The following is a 19,927-nucleotide window of genomic DNA, read 5'->3' as shown; positions in this document are numbered from 1 at the left end:
CCTCATGGGTGTTAATTGCAGACTATATTACCTCTCTCAGGATTCTTTTACTCTGCACTTAAAACAAACAAACAAACAAAAGTGAGAGTTTACACCAAAGGAATAATCTGATAGAATTTCAGATGCTGTGGTCTCCAGATTGAAATTTCTTAAAGGTCCCTCCCAGCAGCTTTCCAATCCCACCAGCAAGTGACAATATTATTCTGCTTACAGGTGTGGCTGATTCTATCCAAGCCATTTGTTTAAGCTACAAGAAGTCACAAAAGGACATAATTCTAGTTCAACAGGAGAAAAGTCAGCCGAAGTTGTTGAGAGAGTAAATAAGGGGTGGCCAATTTTCATGTTAATTTGCATTCTGATCACATAGCCTCATCTCTAAGTTATATAATATCTCTCTAATAACCTCAGATCATATATGAACCTATATCAGTGCCCTCTGAAGAGAAAAGGGTAAGGTATGGCCAGAATTGCTTATCTTATTTTTTGTACAACATAGAAGAGCATCTTCCAGAAGGAAGTACTGGCAGGTGAGTGGTGGGCAGTTCCTTAGCTCACACTGTAAGTCTCCAGCACAGAGCAGCTCTTAAGAGTCTGTGTCAGCTCTTCCCATACCTGGGGAAAAGAAAGGAAGCCCTCACACTCTGTTTTTCTTCATCTTCCTTCTGATGTCTAACCTCCAGCACCCTCTCCACTCCCTTTCTTCATTAATACACCCCATGTTCCAAAGGGTATTCTCAAACATGTATAGATATCAGCTTCTTTCTCTTGGAAAGGAGGATGTAGCCAATTATCTGTTGATGGTCTTGAGAAAAAATGAATATGTATAATGAAACTGCTTAAATAAGCTAGGAAAGTGGAATCATTTTAGACTGTCCCTGCAGTTTCTGCAACTCTCCTGTGACACTCCTGAAACCTAATCATTTTCCATATTTTGCCCAATTTTCTGAGCAATGGTGGGTGTGTGTGTGTGTCTGTTCCATTATCATTAACGGGAATTGGGAGCACTTAAGAGGAAGCAAGCCTTTCCCTAGAGATGTAATTTCATGCATTAAGATATCAAAACATGAGAGAATACATATTGATATGTGGTGGATTCATACGATTGGCTCCATTAACACTAATGGGAATGAGGCCCACATCTCCCTGCCACACTGTCGGGGCAGATGTATAAATGCTGGCGCCTCAGGAGGCCCAGGCTTGCTGACTGACCTTGCCCTTGCATGTAGTTTCCTTTGTTTTCAAATGCAGCTGGATAAATACAGCAGAGTCCCTGACTGAATATAGATACCAGGTCCTTGCCCTGGCAGCAGAAAAACTATGAGGAATGACTTTAAATGAATGCATGAGACTGATTCCATAAGCCACATATAAACATCAATCCAACCCATTTATGGTCATACCTTTCAAAGAACAGACAAAGCAAATTGATGATACCAGTTTTCCTAGAAAGGAGATGAAAAATCCTGAAACTCAAAGTTCTATGTATGCTACAGATCGAAGTGACCTAAGGGACCAGACATCCCCTGATGGGCTCATTGTCCACATTATTCCACTCCAAGCGTCACCTGCCTTTCTTCCCTTAGGGTGAAATTTGTACTTAACTGCCTTTCTTTTGATGCCTTTTCTCTGTCATACATTCAGATATTCTCTCCCCACTGAATGTTTTGCATATTTAATATTTACTTGATTAAAAAATCCTAGCCATGGTCCAAAACGGCTGGGTTCGGCAATAAGAGACATAGTTAAGGGGCTTGCCTGAGGCAAGGGGATTCTTAACATTTTCAGAAAATCTTTTGGAAAGAACAAGTCTACTTCAATAAATGAAGGAGACCAAAGAGAATGTAAGCCCTTCGGTTACCCGAGCAAACCTCAACCACACAAAACCATGTTGGTACTAGGGTAAGAAAGACTTAGCTCATATACCCTCACAACTAGAAGTACTCCATCCAGCTGCTGAGGCGTGGTACTGCCGAGAGGGGGTTCAGTTCATATTTGATGTGGGCACACATTTGGGACTACCTATGATACCCTGGTAACTGGAATAATTTATTTTCATCACTTCTATATGTTTTATTCTTTTAAGCAATTCGCAAGATATGTGACAGGAGCTTGTTGTCTCTTTCTGGATGGGAAAGTAGAAGAAATGCCCCCATAATGTAAAGATATCATCAAAACAGCTCATAGTTTATTAAATTATGTACAATTGGCCAGCTTGGCAATAACCCAAAAGAAGAAATAATGGTTCTGGAGAGAATCTTACTACAGACCATAAAGTGTGATTTATAGGTAGAGCATCCATACCAATTCCTACTCAAATATGCAAAACAACTCAGAGGTGATAAAAACAGATTTAAAAGTTGGTTCAAATGGCACAGACATTTGTAAATGACAGTCTGTGCATGACCTTGTCACTGCAGTGGGAACCAGAGATCATAGCAGTGGCAGTGATGTATCTTGTAGGACATTTGGACAAATATGAAATACAAGAGTGGAGCTCCAAACCCAACATTGGAGGTAGTGAGAGCAGTTTGTGCAGGATGTCCCTGTGGATGTTCTGGAAGGACATCTGCCACTAAATCCTGGATCTGTACTCACAAGGAAAACAGCAGATGCCCCGTCACGCACCCCATCAGCTGCAGCAGTCCTCACCTCTCCATCTACCTCTCTCACCCCCACTCTCCCACCACCAATGCAACAAGTGTCACAGTGACAGCTGCCTCAAGGCTCAGAACAATGCCATCCCCAGCAGGACTCTGCAGCAGTCAGTCCTGCCCCCTCAGCCAGTCCAGTAGCCCAAAAAACCATCAGCGCAACCTCATCCTCCCTACCAGGTGAAGTGAGCCGCAGAATAGAACAGAGAATAGAACAAAGCAGCAGAACCACCATCACCTAAAATCCCCAGAATTGAGACCACTCAGTTCTTTTGCATCCATCCCACCCACTGTCAGACATGAAGCCTCCCTTCTTGGCTATCTTGGGGGAGGCCAGTGGCCAGGCACTATGGATGCCAGTGACTTCCTCAAAGTCCAGATTCCTCCTCCCACCCACCCGTTCTCTGTGCACCAGCCACCGCCGCTGCCACCCTCCAGCAACATGACTGGGATATCCACCAGCTCCTAAACCTCTGGAGAGCGCTATGAGAACCTGCAGTCCATGATGAACACCTAGGGCCCTCGTATGGCATTCTGCTCCCAGCCTTTGGCCCGCCAACTCACCTGCCATACCCACCCCACCTCCACCCCCACCACCAGTGAACCCTCTCCAAGCCTCCTTCCTCTTACCTGCCATCCTGTCCCCCATTCCCGGCTACCCTCCACTTCCACCCACCTACAACCCCACTTCCCGTTCCCATCCCCACGCCTGCCCCCTACCCACACTGTCCGACTCACCCTCCTCCCGGCCTGGGCCTGCTGCCAGCTAGCTACCCATTTCCAGCCACCCGTGGCTCCACCTATCTCCCCACTGGGCTTGCCTCCACTGGTGGGGCTGAGGTGGGCAGCCTGGATGAGATAGCCTGATACCTTTTTTTTTCCTTTGATTTTTTAACAAAAGTTTTTCTAATCAACTTGAAAAGTAGTTGAAGTGGGTAAGGAGCAGGGTACCTTGTATAATGCTAGACAGTTGCAGTATGGGAAGAAATGGCTGGGCCAATGAGATAAAATCAGGATGGTCCTCCACATCTGGAGAATATGGACAGCGGCTTTCAGCATAGTCTAGACAGCACACAATGCCACTGACTGTGTGCTTTGTGTCAGTTGATGTTGGCTGAGTCCTACAATGGGTGACTTTATACTACGTAGCGAAAATGTTAACCAGCCATATTGGCTCAATAGCTTCAGTAAGAAGTGAATTTCCTTCTAGAAATCAGTGCCTTTTTTCCCTGGATGTTCAATTTTAAATAGTCCAGTTCTGTCTAAAGTCAAGTTGTTGTCATTGCTTTCATTTTGTCCCATGTTCTGTCCCATGACACCCAGTAAGTCAGAAGAACCACTTTTTTGATTTAGATATATTTATATTCTTTGTATTAAAGTTATTTTGAAGGGGTTACCTGGTTGGATGGATTTTTTCTTTTTCCTCCAGGAAAAAGGGAAAAAAATGTACTTGGAGAATCATGTATGTTTACATTGACCTGTAGATTCCTGTACATAGAGATATATATTTTTAAGTGTGAATGTAACAACATACTGTGAATTCCACCCCGGTACAAATGAGACTATCCCAATACAATCAGTTAAAAAAAAAAAATCCTAGTCCCCTCAAAACATAAAATTAAGAAGAGGTACAACATCTTAAGGAGGATGACAGCATGGTCAAATTATTCACTAGTCAGCAAGGAATAAAAATCAAGGATCCAGGGAAAATTAAGCAGTAAATTGTAGCAATTAAAACCATGGAGTTAGATATTCCTGGTTTTCAATCAAATATTTGATGTGTGATCTTGATGAAATCATTCAACCTCTCTTATTTCCACATCTGTTATAAAATTTTTAGAAAATCGTGTCTCCACTGTAGGATTATTGGTAAATTTTGGATTGGTAATCTATGGCCACAATAATGCTATATAAAAAACATGCACAAGACCTTAGTGACTTACAATAAACATGTATTTTTGCTTATGAATCTGTGGGTTGGTTGCAAGACTCTCTAGACCTGCCTTGGGCTTGGTTGACTGGCTGCCTTTCTTATACTAGGTGTGATTTTTAAAAAAATACAGTAAATATTTGAATTAAAAAAATGTATTACAGCAAAAGACACATTGCCATTAATCCCCCTCAAAATATTCCCCCTCACCTCCAACACACTTATCCCATCATTTTTGCCATTTTTTGAAGTAATTTTGGAAGTCCTCTTTCGTGAGTATCTTTATGAGCATTTAAACTGCCTGAGAAATGAGCAAACAGTTTCATTCTCCATCGTGACAACACTCAGTGTCACACATCATTTCTGGTATGGCAATTTCTGTCAAATAAAAGCATTACGGTGTGTCCTCATGTACCTTATTGATCGGATCTGGCACTGTGCAACTTCTGGCTTTTCCCCAAAATCAAAATGACCATGAAAGGTAAACGTCTTGAATGGATTCAGGACATTGAGGTAGCCACAACGGTGCAACTAAAGACATTCATGAAAGAGGACTTCCAGAACTGCTTCAGAAAGTGGCAAGAATGAAGGGACAAGTGTGTATGAAGTAAGGGGGGTTATGCTGAGGGGGATTAATGGCAATGTGTCTTTTACTGTAATAATTTTTTTAATTTAAATATTCACCGTGTTTTTTGATCACACCTCCTTCATCTTTGAATAGTTGGTTGGTCAGTTGTGTCTGGCTGGTCTAGGAAGACCTCATTTGGGATGGCTCATCTTGCTCCATGAGGTCTTTCATTGTCCAGCTGTACCCCGACACTTGTTCTTCTGGGAGCAGGGGGCCAAGAGAGAGAGTGACAGTGCCCTTGGCTTTGTAAACCTTGGAGTTGTTACACAGTCACTTCTACAGCATTTTATTGATCCTTTCAAATCACCTGGCCAAACTCAAATTCAAAGTGTGAGGAAATAGATGACACCTCTGGATAGGTGTTGCTGTAAAATCATATTGCATAAGGTGTTCAAGAGAAGAGGACTGTGGCCATTTTCCAGTCAGCGTTCCACAAAACTTAATGAAATTGTTTATGTAAAGGACTTAGAACAGCAAATTTCTCAATAAAATATTATCTATTGTTAAAACCATTACAAGCATATTGTAATTCCTAGTTATTAATTATATAGTATCTGAGACATTTTATGTGTCTCTTCTGATTCCCTTGGTGCCAACTTTTCCTAGAGTCATAGACACTTGGTCTGTCTATCTAACTGTACAAATGACTAACTCTCCTTGGACCTCTGTGGCTCAACCACAAATTTCTTTCCACAGGAATGTCAGGCCCTCCACACAGCTGAACTTTTGGTTTGTCCTAGGACGCCTGGACTAATGTAAAATGCCACATTGTGGGGCCCAGGTCTGTTTTCCTGAGGAGCTGCTAAAGCAGTTGGATGAACAAACCTGGAAGCATGGAAGAGCCAATCTCCTATGGGGTTACCTTTGACCAGTGGAAAATAGGACACAGGAAAGAGCAGCCAAATAAATTTCCTCTCCTTATTGCCTCCATCCCCCACCACTCATGGGCTGTTCCATGAGCAGAATCTTTATAAATCCTATCCAGAGACATTGCATGGGGCTGAGAAAGCACACCTGCCAGGCAATATACTATATCTATTCACAGTGACTAGTCCAGGATCCTCTCACCTAGTGTTCTATCCTTTCCTGCCTCATTTTCCTTTGTCCTCACTATGAATGCCTTGGGTTTGCGTCTCCCAAATAAGCTTTGGTACTTAATTCTTGCCTTGAACTCCGTTTCCAGAAAACTCTGGCAAAGTACATTTATTATATATCTGTGCATATACATATATATATGTGTGTCTGTGTGTGTGTATGTACACACACACATATATATATATACATATATGTTATGAGTTAATTTAAGATAAATAATATTGCATCAATATTTGTCTAATGATTAAAGCTTATAGCAGTAACTTTTGTACAAGTAACATATATGTTCCATCCACTAATGGGGAGAACGCAGATCATTTTTTTGTGATTAAGTAATAAGGTTGCTCCCATAACAGCTTGCAAACCAGGTATTGAAGCAGGGATTGGGAGGGAAAAAAAATATCTTTAGTGCCACAGTTAGTGCTAGTTTAAGCTGGATCTGAGTCATACAGCTGGAGATGTTTTGCAGAGCAGGCTAGGTGGGTGGAATGAGTGCCAGGACTGGCTGGCAAAGCTGTGCACTACCCACGTACCAAAGCCATAGCCGGGAGAACCAAAGGCTTTATCTTACAGAGTTTGCATGTTGCAAATAGGACTCAATATCTGCCTTTAATCCACATTTCTTCCTTCTCTATATTGATAGAATGCCTATAGCATTTTCCCAAATGTAGAGATAATAAATAAGCAGATAGATAGATAGATAGATAGATAGATAGATAGATAGATAGATAGACAGATAGATAGATAGATGATAGATAGATAGATAAATCTCAGGCTACAGAAGCACATAGAGAGTAAGGGAGTTTTGTTCCTTCCTGCCAATGTTCCCAGATTCTGCAGATTCTTATAAGAAATCCTCCACAGCCTCAATATCTTGAATATCTCAGAATAGTTGTTCTTGAGTTGAAAGGGGTGCCAGGTAGGGTGGACATTATCTGAGTCATGATACTGCAAAGTTATCCATTAAGTCGCATAGCTCAGTTGGTGTGACATCCTCAGTTTATTGGGAGAAACTATAAGATGGCATTCAGAAGGAGCCAGATCTGAGTTCAAATGTGGGTTGTCATCCTCACCAACCTTTTGGCAAGGTTAAACTAGCTGTGATATTGACCTTTGCATGGTCTTATAATTGGTAATAACATCCTTCTGGACTAGTGTCTTAGGTTAGCTACTCCCGAGATGAGAATTATGTGCTAGTGATGTTTTTAAGAAATTGCTCTCTGGAAGGATTGATGAAGGACTGAGGGAAGCTGGTAAGAGAAGAAGCCTAGTGAGGAATGAGAATATTCAGGTAAATTTCCATCTTTAACCTGATCCCAAAGTGAGCTCTAGATCATAAATTACACCCCAGAGTTCATGCTACCTCAAAGAAAATGAGCTGAGCTTTCATGTTTTTGTATCAATCAGTAAGGCTCAACTCCTTATTTATGAAATGAGTATCATGTCTACATTATTGGACTATTGGAATTCTAAATTCTATGTGTGTGTAAAACTTAGCAAAGTGCCTAGAGCAAGGTGAAAATGTGGCATGTGGTGGTTTATAAAGTGATTGTCATTATTATTGAAAAAATTGAGCAAATTGCTTAAGTGTCACACATCTAGCCATAGCAAAGCCTTGAAAGAGGGCATGTGCTTGATTCTTGTCCCTTCGGACTTCCTGAGGAGTCACAGGACCTCTAAGCTGCATGTTTATTCTCTGGGTCATTTGGTACTCAAGTGTATTCTGGGTAGTTCTAATTCTAAAACAATTAGAATTAAAGTGAAGACTTAGTAATGAAAGTGATTCTGTCATGTGATTGTTAGAGTTGTTCTGAAAATCTGAATTTGAAAGGTCAGACAATTCAAAATACATTCATTCATGTGGGTGCATTCATATGGAAGCATCCCTGAATTGGAAATATTTCACATTGACCAGTGTCAAGTTTTTGTTTGAAAATAGAGTGTCATCTCTCACTAAGTTTCTAAAGCACACCTCATACATGGGAAAAAAGGAAGGAAGGAAGGAAGGAAGGAAGGAAGGAAGGAAGGAAGGAAGGAAGGAAGGAAGGAAGGAAGGAAGGAAGGGAAAGAAAGGAAGGAAGGAAGGAAGGAAGGAAGGAAGGAAGGAAGGAAGGAAGGAAGGAAGGAAGGAAGGGAAAGAAAGGAAGGAAGGAAGGAAGGAAGGAAGGAAGGAAGGAAGGAAGGAAGGAAGGGAAAGAAAGGAAGGAAGGGAAAGAAAGGAAGGAAGGAAGGAAGGAAGGAAGGAAGGAAGGAAGGAAGGAAGGAAGGAAGAAAGAAAGAAAGAAAGAAAGAAAGAAAGAAAGAAAGAAAGAAAGAAAGAAAGAAAGAAAGAAAGAAAGAAAGAAAGAAAGAAAGAAAGGAAGAAAGGATATACATGAGCCCATGTTCTTTCCTGAAAATATTCAGCATTTGTCCATCTTTCTTCTTCCGCATTTTGTATACTTAGCTTCTGAAAAAGAGGCACCCCTGTGCCTCTTATTGGAAGAATATTCTCAAGCTGCTAAAGCCATTTTGCCTGCATACCCAGAGCCAGAAAAGCTGGGAGTATCCACCTGCTAGGATGAGCCTTAACTGATGGCTGGCACTGAATTATGAAATCACAGTTCCTTTGTCATGAGGTAGGACAAACTGGATTTCCTCTTGGGGTCAGGCTGAGCTGGGTGTCCACCTCAAATTTCTTCATCTTCACTTGGCTTCTTCCTCTTTCCTGTTCAGCTTCCCCCACTCCTTCATTAGTCTTTTCGGGGAGCAATTTTATAATAAATCACTTCTAAGTGTGAATCTTTGTCTAAGGGTTTGCTTTGGAGTCCTGACCTAAGACACTAGTACAAAAACACTTAACGATTCTAAGACCAAAGCAAGCTAGTAACAGTGCATAATAAAAGTTAGCATTTTCTGTATGGCTATTATTTATCAGAAAATGTATAAAGCAATCTATAAGTTACAGTATCTATGGGTTAAGCTTACAAATAAGGAACCCATACGAATAATCTGTTCATAGTCACACAGCTGATTAGTGACTAAGCACATTTTGATTCAAACTGTCTGGTAATAAAGCCTAGACTCTTAACCAGCCACCACCTTTGAACCCTTCAACTTGAAATTGAGAAAGTGTGAAAGGAGATCCTTTAGTTCTTATTCCAAGAGGCATCCATTTCAACCTTTGGCTTAACAGTACAAGTAAATTCTGTCTTTGTTTTTGGTTTCTTTCCTAGGTCAGCTTTGTAAATGTTTCAGGATTTCACATCATATTCCATGGAGAAATGTGTGGACTGAAATTTCTCTTGCATTTTTATTCTTGTCTTACTTAGATCTTCTTACAGACCCTGTTGAGTTCTAATGCTAACTGCCAGTGACTCTCCACCAGGGAGTGATGTTTAAAATTATCACCTACAATAAAGGCTCATCCATCAGAAATGTAATATCCCAGAAACTTGACCTTCTTGAAGGTCAAAAGGTAGCATCACTAAATTGAAAGGAAATCCTTATGTGTAGGGTTGATCTTGACTCTAATGAGGACCAGAGTTTCAATTTGCTTCCCAAGTGTATTGTAATGCAGAAGAAAAGAAAGAAAAACAAGATAGTGGATGTTAATTCAGTGGAATTCAGTACCACAAATGTATTGAAAGTCTTCTGCATTTACTCAGTTGTTATACTGGACAGCACCTCTGCCATCTTCTTTTTGAACTCCACCCTAACTCCTACAACTGCATTCAGCACAGTAGCAATACTTTACAATGCTTCTAAGGAGAATACTCCCTTGGCATTTCCGCACCATTCATAAAATCTATTTGGAAACTACAAAGCTAATGATCGTAAAAAGCGGTAAACACAGATACGCAGCCAGAAAGAGAAGAACCATGGACTAAGAACCTTTCATTGTTTCTTTGTTCTTTCTCTCCTGCCATGTATTAACCTAAATAACAGTAGACAGTAGATCCTTGAGACACCTACATTTTTGTGTAGGTCCTCACACATTTTGAACCATGTGAGAATTCCATACTAGATGCAGCATTTCCTGCAAGAAGCTTACAGTCTAGATGGGAGGTAAAACTTATAGGTTTATTGATACAGTGTGAAATAATCAGATTGTTTTTATGACTGTATGAGTTTAGTGGATGAAGTAGTCATTTAGAGCCAGGTTGGCCAAGGCAAACATTGTGAAGGAGGTTGATTTTGAACAGCAGCTTGCTATGGGCAGGCTGAGAGGACCAGAAAAGACATCCCATGTTCAGGATCTGCATAAGCAAAGGTATAGCAGAAGGAAATGTACAAAACATATCTGCTACATGGAGCCTAGATGCAACAAAAAGTTCATAATACAATTTGAGCTTTTTAAACTAGGGCTAAAGAACCTTTCAAATATTTTTGAAGTGTCTAAGTCTTCCCTTATTAAACAGCCATTGGTTGTTGCATAACAAACTGTATTACTAATTTGTTTCTGTATAATAAACTATGACAAACTTGGTGACTTAAGACAACAACTACTTTATTTATTCATAATTCAGTGGACAAGCAATTTGTGCTGGGCTCAACAGAGTGGTTCTTCTAGCCTGGGTGGTCTAGCCTGGGGTCCTTCGTATAGGTTTGGTCCTCTGTCAGCTCAAAGGGAGCTGGGTGGTTTTAAGGACAGTCTACAACCATGGATTTACTCATGTTGGGGGCATATGCTCCTCCCGCCATACTCTCTCTAGCCTCCCTGCCAAATCTTTCATTTCTTCTACTGTGCACTAGGTGGAATCTGGCTCATGGACTCTTTCCTTCCATCAGTATCCTGGTGAAGACTGATAAATGATAAAAGTAATGGATCTGAAGCCAAAATATTTATCATTCTTTTATTACAAAGAAAAATTCTAAGTGAGATTTCAAATTTGGAGATACATTTATGCTATTTATTCAACTTAAAAAAAACACCTTTTATAATGGTTAGATTGAGAATTGGTCAGCCCATCTTGCTCAATGCTCGATAATAAGACATGAAAGGAGTCCATGGTCTTAGGAGAACATAGCTATGTTCATAGAGAACATACCTATGCCAAAGCTGCAGACATATACCAGAAGCACACAGATATATTTTCTCTCCACTCTGTCAACAATGTCACCACAACTGCGCAGGCTCATCACAGCTATGGAAATGTAATGGTGACACTATATCTTCTATTTTGAGATTTAAACCTCTACTGTAATTCAATTTAGCAGTGTAATTTAACTTGGAATTTTTTGAAAGTCCTGCCAAACCTTAATGATTCTGTTTACTATACATTTACTATGCATACCGGTTTCAGTGGTTCTGTTTACTATGCATACCAGTTTCCATGATTCTGTTTACTGCAGACTGTATGCATACCTGGCTCAATGACATGCAAGTTTTCACATCGTATAAGATTCACTCCTATTCCTGAAACTGTTAGGCAGAAAGTAGGTATGAACCACAGGAGAGATGGGCCATAATGGGCCATAATGTAACTGGCACTTTGCACTGCCCAGGTCCACACCCCAGGGACCACTCGAGGCCAACCCCCAAGGACTAGTTTTGTGGTTAGAACATCCTGATAAGAGGGAAGTAAAATCAATCTAGAATTATCTGGTTTTTGACACCTGCACAGAATGTTAAGGCTTACCCTTAGCCTCATTATAATATAGTTATAATAAATTAGCATTGCCATTTTAACTCCCCATGGGTTTTTCTGTGTGCATTATGGGTAAGGGCATGTGCAGAAAGGAATGGGTTATATAACCTACACATGTCAATCAAATGACCCAAGTCTGTTCATCACACTCAGAGCTGGCCCAGAGCCAACCGTATAAAATGCAAACCCTTTGGCGCCATTTGTCTCTCTTGGCTTGGCCTGTTCTTCTCTTAGAACGTATCCTAATAAACTTTCCTTACTCTATACCTTCATGTTTGCTGATCTGTAACTCTTTACTGCATTAGCAAAAGGTCCCAGCTGTTACTCTGGTAACAGAAAGGAAGTCATTCTCCCTTTGCGCTTAGACAGGAGACGCACAGCACACCAGTAAAACCTTTTCTCCTTAACACCTACATAGGGATTTGTCAATACCTGAAAGCAATATTTATTTTCATTTACTTTCAGTATTGAAAATCTTGCCCTTTAACTTCTTGATATTTGAGAAAAAAAAAAAAAAAAAAACCTCATTCAATGGCCTGAAACAGAATCTGACTAAATGGGGCCCAAACAGATTGGAAATTTTGATTTGCTTTCCAAAAGAGTTCAATAGAGCCTTTTATACAGGAAGAATAGTTTGTTGCAATATTTTGCCTATGGCAGCTTTCTCAAAGGGTGGGGAGGGTTCTCAAAGTACTTCGGAAATGTTAATTCATTTATTCCTCAAATGTCCTTAATTAATGTATAAAGAACAAGGATTTATTGCCATTAAAAAAAAAAAAAAAAGGAAAGAAAGAAAGAAAAAAAGAGCCACATCAGCATCTGTCCACATCCTCCCTCTTTGGCCCTCACCCTGTGGCACCCATTGCCCTGACATCCAAATGTCACTATTTGCATCTCTTTTGCATGAGGGCTACTCTTGCCACCACATTTCTCTGCCCTTATCAGAGCAGGCCTAAAGGACTGGGGAATTAACAGTCCCCAAGAGCAGCCATCAACTAATGGCTGACAAAATTTGAATATCAATGTATAGCACCTCCCCCTGCAGCAATCTCTCCCCTCTGGTGGGATAACTCTGAAGCCCATGTTCCATACTGATTCCAAGCTTCCTTGGCAGAATTAAGCTCCAATTACCCACAGTGATACTAAACTTGAGAATCTACCCTGAATCACCTGCCTTGTTGTCCTGGTGCTTCCTAGGATCACTCCCTAAATAAATCACTTGCACTCAAATCCTTATTTCATATTCTGCCTCTAGGAGAAAGAAAACTAGAACAAACAGCGATGCATAGAATAAGACAAATTGCTTTTAATTAAATCAGGTCTAATTTTCAGTTTTGGGACCCAGATCTCCTTCCATATGACCATTCTCTTCTTTCTATATTTAGAATCATGGGTTTATAAATTAGAAAAGACCACAGAGAGTTTTATTCCAAAACAAATCATCATTCTACAGATGTGGAAACTGAGAGTCAGAGGGGGAGAAAACTGAGAGTCAGAGAGAGGTAAAGCAAAGCATCTTTTTGTTGCCACTGTCCATACTAAGCCACACCATACTGATTATTCTGAGAGCCTCTGTATTCCTTATTGAATATGATGTAATCAGCATAATATAATCCAAAAGGGAGAGAAAGTTGAAGATAACACAAAAAATAGGCTAGAATAAAAAATTGGGAAGGAGTAAACGAATCAAAAAATAAGTTAGCCAAGCAGTGGAAGGTTAATTTGAGTGTGGTGGTTCTGTTTTAGATACACATTGGAATTAATTACTTGGGCAGTTTTTAAAAATGTTGAAGCCTGGATCCATTCCCCAGAGATTCTGATTTATTTGACTTGAGCAGACTTGGCATTGGAATCCAAAAATCTCCTGACTCTCATACGTAGCCAAGATTTAAAACCACGGGTTTGGTGTACCAAACTGTGCAATTCTTCCATTATTGCTATAAGAAGAAATCAATTACATTACTTCAAGTAGGTCCTCTCAAAAGTCAGAAGAGTCTCCAAGGATGTTAAAAAATGAAGAAATATCAGAAGTTGTAAAAATGTTGGTACATTTTAAAGGTTTACATTAATTCAATTAACACTTTTAAAGAGCACTGTGCAATATAATTACACTTTAACTCGTAGTGCTTATTGTAGGCCAAATATGGGCCCCCAGATGTCTTCGTCCTAATCTCCAGAACCTGTGAATATGGTACCTCACTGATGAATGAAATTTTGAAATATGACTAAGTTAAGAATCCAGAGATAGGGAGATTAACCTGAATTATATAAATGGGCCAAATGTAATCACAAGTGGCAAGAGGGTCAGAGTCAGAGAAATGAGACTAGAAACAGAGGTGGGAGTGATTCCATTGATGGAAGGTGTCCATGCACCAAGGAATGCAGGTGGCCTCTAGAAGTTGGAAAAGGCAAGAGATTAATTCTCCCCTGAAGCTCCCAGAAAGGATGCAGTCCTGTCAATACCTTGATTTTAGCCCCCTAAGACCTCCAGAACTGCAAGTTAATAAATTTGTATTGTTTTACGCCACTAAGTTTGTAGTAAATTATTATCGTTTCAGTAGGAAATTAATACAAGGCTAATGATGTGGCCTATTGATGAGATACAATTTTAAAGTAATTTGATAAACATTGTCTTTCACTCCTATATTTACTCCCATTCCTGTGAATAATTTAATCTAAAGATAACTAAAATTGGACCCCTTTCTGACTGTGCAGCCCAGATCAAATGACCTTCCTGCCCTCAATGATAAGGTCTGACTCCAAGGACATATGATGATGCTGCAGATAATGTAAACAGGACACATGCTGACATTTTTCTAAATATAATGACCAAAATAGAGAATTAGAGATTTTAAATAATAATTTGTTTACTTACGTATCTATTCAAATATTTATTTGTCCATTCAATCAAGACCTTTTGGCTTCTGCTATTGTGCTGGGCAGGGCGTGTGATGTAACATGGGCTGCCAGATAAAATACAGTAGAACTAGTTAAACTTGACTTTCAGACAAAAAATAAATGGTTTGTTAGTAGGTGTATCCCAAATATTGCATCATGTTAGTACTGTTTCATATTTATTTGAAATTCAAGTTTAACTGGGCATCCTACATTTCTATTTGCTAAATCTAACAGCCCTGAGGATAGTACTTCTCAGCCAGAGTTCCAGGACATGTTATGTCCACTCTGTTCTGTGTAATTTGTTGCTACACTTCGCGAATGACCTATGTTTCTAAAAATAACTAACCAAATTTACTCTGGTATCTAGTCTTATGCCAGAGGGAGAAGAGTGGAATTTTAGTCAGAATAAGAAATAAAAGGCCATGTCCACAACATTTGGGCACCCCTTGGGAGATGAGAGATGCCATGCTTTGTCGAAAGGTAAGGGGGAAAGGGAGAGCTCAGCTGATATGTTGTGTATTTCAGAGACTCATAGACCATCTTTTGAATTATGGCCCTGACATTCACTAGCTATGTGATTTAGGCGAAGTCATGTAAGTTCTGAACTTCTGGGATTTTGTTCCTTATAAAATTAGAACATTATCTATTTTACAGTTCTTTTGGTCAACGAACTAATATTTACTGCATACCTGCTATGCGCCAAGCATCATTCCAGCTACCAGAGATACTATATGAAACGGGCCAGGCAACATCCGTGTTCTCAAGAAGCGTGTTTCTTCCGTTATTGTGATGATTAAAGAAACTACCACAGTGCTGGAGCACATAGCAGGTGCTCAATGAGTGTTAAGGAATAACTGCTTTAAGTACTGATGACTTAGTACTTAAGTACTGAAGACCCTACCTTCAAGAGACTTACTACTCAAGTGAGTAGGTTGGTCCTGCCTGCCTTGTGCGGCCACAGGCCTAGGAAATTCTATTTGGGGGGACAACGTTTTTACTCTTGAGTAACATAGAGTGTAATTTTCCTCTGGGCCTAGGAGGAGCTAGCAAAGGAGAGAACTGACTTTATTAGGCTTTGTACTTCCTCTGCCACATCAGTTTCTATGAAGTAGTTCATCACATGTAGAAATATAGTGGATTCTGTGATGGTATAGGGACGGAATCCCAGAGAGCAGTTTCCAGGCTCTCAGTCTCACGTGGAAAGGTACTAGCTCAGTTATTAGATGGCCATCAGCTGTAACCAGTTAGCTATTAGCTACTATTGTTTTGTATATAACTGCTGTGGCTACCCTAGCAAGTGTGGATTGCGGTTAGCAAGCGCAGATTGAGGAGGGTGCGGATCCTACTTCCTGTGTCTCACCTGGCTACCAGCGACACTGTGGTGCAGGAAGACCGCTTGTTGGCGTATTGGTGGATGTTTGCTTCTTGTGTCTCAACTGGCCACCATCGAGAATATAGTGGTATGAACCCCCTACCTGTGGCTGTGTTGGTGTTCCTTTTCGGCCTAGCCATATCCTGCTTTCACCTGCTGGGAGCAGGAGCTGGGACCCTGCATTACAGATGGTTTGCCTAAAAGTCAAAAGGCCGGTGATGGGACGTCACATCTTTTGTGACTTTGGTAACCCATATGGAGATGGCTGTAAGTCCTGATAAGCAGGAGTCTAGACATCTAAGTGCTTACACTCAATATCATGTATTCAAGTAAAGTGTATTGAATAAATTCTCACGTATGTTGAAGGTAAACTTCAGTTTTCATAGCTGGCTGCAGTTCACATTGCTTATGTGCAAAATGTGGCAACAGCAGTGTGCTCTGAGATCACACAGGAAAAAAAAAATCCTGATGAAGTCCACAATATTCTCCTCGTGCTGAGATGTGTTATAACTTCTTCAATCTGTGTGCATAGCTAGGAAAGTATGCATGGGACAGACATGAGTCGACAGCAGAGAAAATCATCTGTTTATTCAACAGGATGAGTAAATGGATGTCCTTTACTAAGCACAGTGCTGCAGTGCTGTGTGCTAAGGAAAAAGAGAAGAAAAGTCGTATAAGACCTTGCTACTTAAAGACCTTGCCCAATCCATGGGCAACTGACATCATTTGTGAGTTTTTCAGAAAGACAGAAATTCAGGCTCCACCCGCGACCTGTTGCATTAGCACCTACATTTTAACAAGGTCCCAGTTGGTTCAAATGTACATTATAGTTTGAGAAGCCCTGATATATGATACAGTCATGATCATCTGGAGAGACTCCTGCACTGTGGAGAGAGAATTTACCCACAAGTTATTAAGTAACAATGAGAACAGCTATATGATTTTAGATTAAAATCCAAACTTCCTGCAATGCTGTTCTTCTTTTTTCTCATTATTTCAAACTGTTTGACCAAGAAGCATCAGCGTTGAACTAATTCAAAACTGTATTATTCCTGTCTGTGTGTATTTATTTTCTGGGTTTCATTCCCTCCTCATGAGCATGCCAATTCCCTATTCACCTTGTGTTTGAATTAATGCAGCCTCACTGAGGAAGGGATGTTGGTTGCAGTCAGTTTAAAATATGTGTGACAATAGGTAGTATCAGATTAATAGAGCAAGTAAAAGTTAAAACAGCAACAAAACCCAAATCCATTAAATTAGTGTTTGCAATGTTCTTTGTATTTGCAATAAAGTTTGGTATGTCTTCTTTTAACCCTTTTAAGGTACACAATTCAATGATTTCAAGGCTGTGCAACCATCAGCTCATTTCCAGAACATTTCCATCTTCCCACAAAGACATTCCATCTCCATTAACGGCCACTCTTCATTCTTCCTCCCCCAAGCTCCCAGTCACCAATAATTTACTTTCTGTCTCTATGGATTTCCCCATTCTGACATTAGAAATAAATGGACTCATTCCATACGTGGCCTTTTTTGCCTGATTTCTTTTACTTATCATGTTTTCAAGGTTCATCCATGTCATAGCGTGTATCAGTTCTTCATTCCTTTATATGACTGAATATTATTCCATTGAATAGCTATACTGCATTTGTTTATCCATTAATCAGTTGATGGACATTTAGGTTGCTTCTGCTTTTTGGCTATTACGGGTAAAACTGCTATAAACATTATTTTACAAGTATTTGTGGGAACAGATGTCATTAATTCTCTTTTGCATATACCTAGAAATGAAGTCATTGGACCATGGTAACTCCATGTTTGGCATTTTAAAGAATAGCCAAACTGTTTTCCACCCCAGCTACATTATTTTAAATGCCCAGCAGAAAGGTATGATGGTTCTAATTTCTCTACATCCTTGCCAACAATTGATTTGGTCTGTTTTTTTTTTCCATTATTATAGACATCCTATTTGGTGTGAAATGCTATTTTATTGTGGGTTTTACTTGCATTTCCCTAATTACTAAAATGTTGAAAATGTTTTTATGTGCTTATTGGACATTTGCATATCTTCTTTGGAGAAATGTCTATTCAAATATTTTGCCCACATTAGTCTTTTTATTGTCGTATTGCAGAGGCAGAGTTCTTTATATATTCTGGACACTAGACCCTTAATAAATGATTTGCCTTTGGTTAATCTCTAGAGTTATGAAAATTAACTCTAGTTTTTAACTATTTTTGCCAATTTCCTTGTAGATTTTATGAGGAAGAGAAATGTCAGAGGCTAGGCCCTTATTCTGCCATTTTTGCTGACATCAATCACATTATTTTCTAAAGTAAAGATATAGAAGATGTGAAATATTGGTTTGAGGTGAAATTAGAGAGGATTAAAATTTCATCCTTGTTTTACTGTTTAACACTCCCCTATGAGAAAACAATATGTTATGTGTATAATATTCTAGCTTATCAACATTTTGCATATTCATTTTACTGAGAATGTTGTAGATAAAAAAATGGTCTGTATTGCCTTAAACATAAATACAAAATTCTTTGAAGATGCATATTTCTCAGAATGGCTGCTAGACCTTGGAGCCATGAATTAGCTATCTAGGAAAAATAAATTGCTTCAAGCCTAACTTAGAATTCAAGCAATATAGTGAAAATAATCCTTGATTTCAGTGTTTCATGTTCAAGATAGGGCCTGGAATTTGGTGAAGCATTGCAGGAGCTGAGACTAACACTTCCCACTGTGGAGTGGTTTCCCCAAAGAGCAAGCGGGCTAGGATGCCATCTGCACTTTTTTGCTGTTATTCAGACTGCTTATGCTCCTGGTACTGAATGTGTTTATTTTCCTTTTGTTATCATTTAAGGCGATATACCTTTCTGAGAGCTAGGTGAAGATGTGTACTCAGGAGAAATCTAGCCTCAGTCTGATCCCATCTATAAAAATAATTGGTCCAAAGTCAACATTTGTCATATTTCAGATCACGTGCAACATCATTACATGCCTTTAGAATCAAAGCTTATCATCAGGGACCTGCAGGACAGCTCTGCTTAAGCTGCATAGTCATGAAGGGCCTCAATGTTAAATTTAACATTTTATCTTGATATTATCTGTATTGTCACAAGAAGGGATAAAAAAAGCACTACAGGAGTGAAAAAAGTATGAAGCCTTGCCACGTTAAGTACAGTTTGTGGACAACCAGCATTGCTGTCTTATGAGATATTTTCACATATGTCGTATCTAAGGCACCGCCCTAGACCTACTGCACCTGGATATACGTTTAAACAAGATCTCCTGGTGATTCATGTGCACATGAACGTCTGAGAAGCACTGCTATGGATAATCTAGCCATGAATTGTTGAAATTTGATTGTATTCACTCCATTAAACAAAGCCTCTGGGAATTTAAAAGGTTGTTTTTGATCTTTCTAGCTACTCTGCTCCCTTCATTTGCAAAAGCAACGGGGCAGCCAAAATAGTCTAACCTCAAAGTGGCCTCATAAATTATTAGCTGAGCCATATTAAATATCATTCTATATAGTGTTGCAGTAAAATTTCTATGGCAAGAAACAGAAAAAGAGTCATGCCTTTTCTCCCCCCAATAAATTTGATTTATGGTTCCTAGAGAAATTCCATAGGCACATCATTCCATGGACTGAATAGTCTACATCTCCTTTGGCTGCTTCTTGAAAGAGATGCCTGCCAACCACCATTCTTAAACTT

At 39.7% G+C, this 19,927-nt stretch overlaps 1 pseudogene across 1 annotated transcript; it reads left to right on the top strand.

Moving 5' to 3' along the window:
* Window positions 1-1,820: 1,820 nt before the first annotated feature.
* On the top strand, window positions 1,821-3,518 carry LOC308490983 (cyclin-K-like; annotated as a pseudogene). The gene has a single exon. The product of its transcript is annotated as a cyclin-K-like (transcript).
* Window positions 3,519-19,927: the final 16,409 nt, after the last annotated feature.

This window comes from Rhinolophus hipposideros (genome assembly GCF_964194185.1).
Source record: "Rhinolophus hipposideros genome assembly, chromosome: 22".
Classification (NCBI taxonomy): domain Eukaryota; kingdom Metazoa; phylum Chordata; class Mammalia; order Chiroptera; family Rhinolophidae; genus Rhinolophus; species Rhinolophus hipposideros.
The sequence above is the reverse complement of the archived record's forward strand: the minus strand, read 5'-3'. Positions and strand labels throughout refer to the sequence as shown.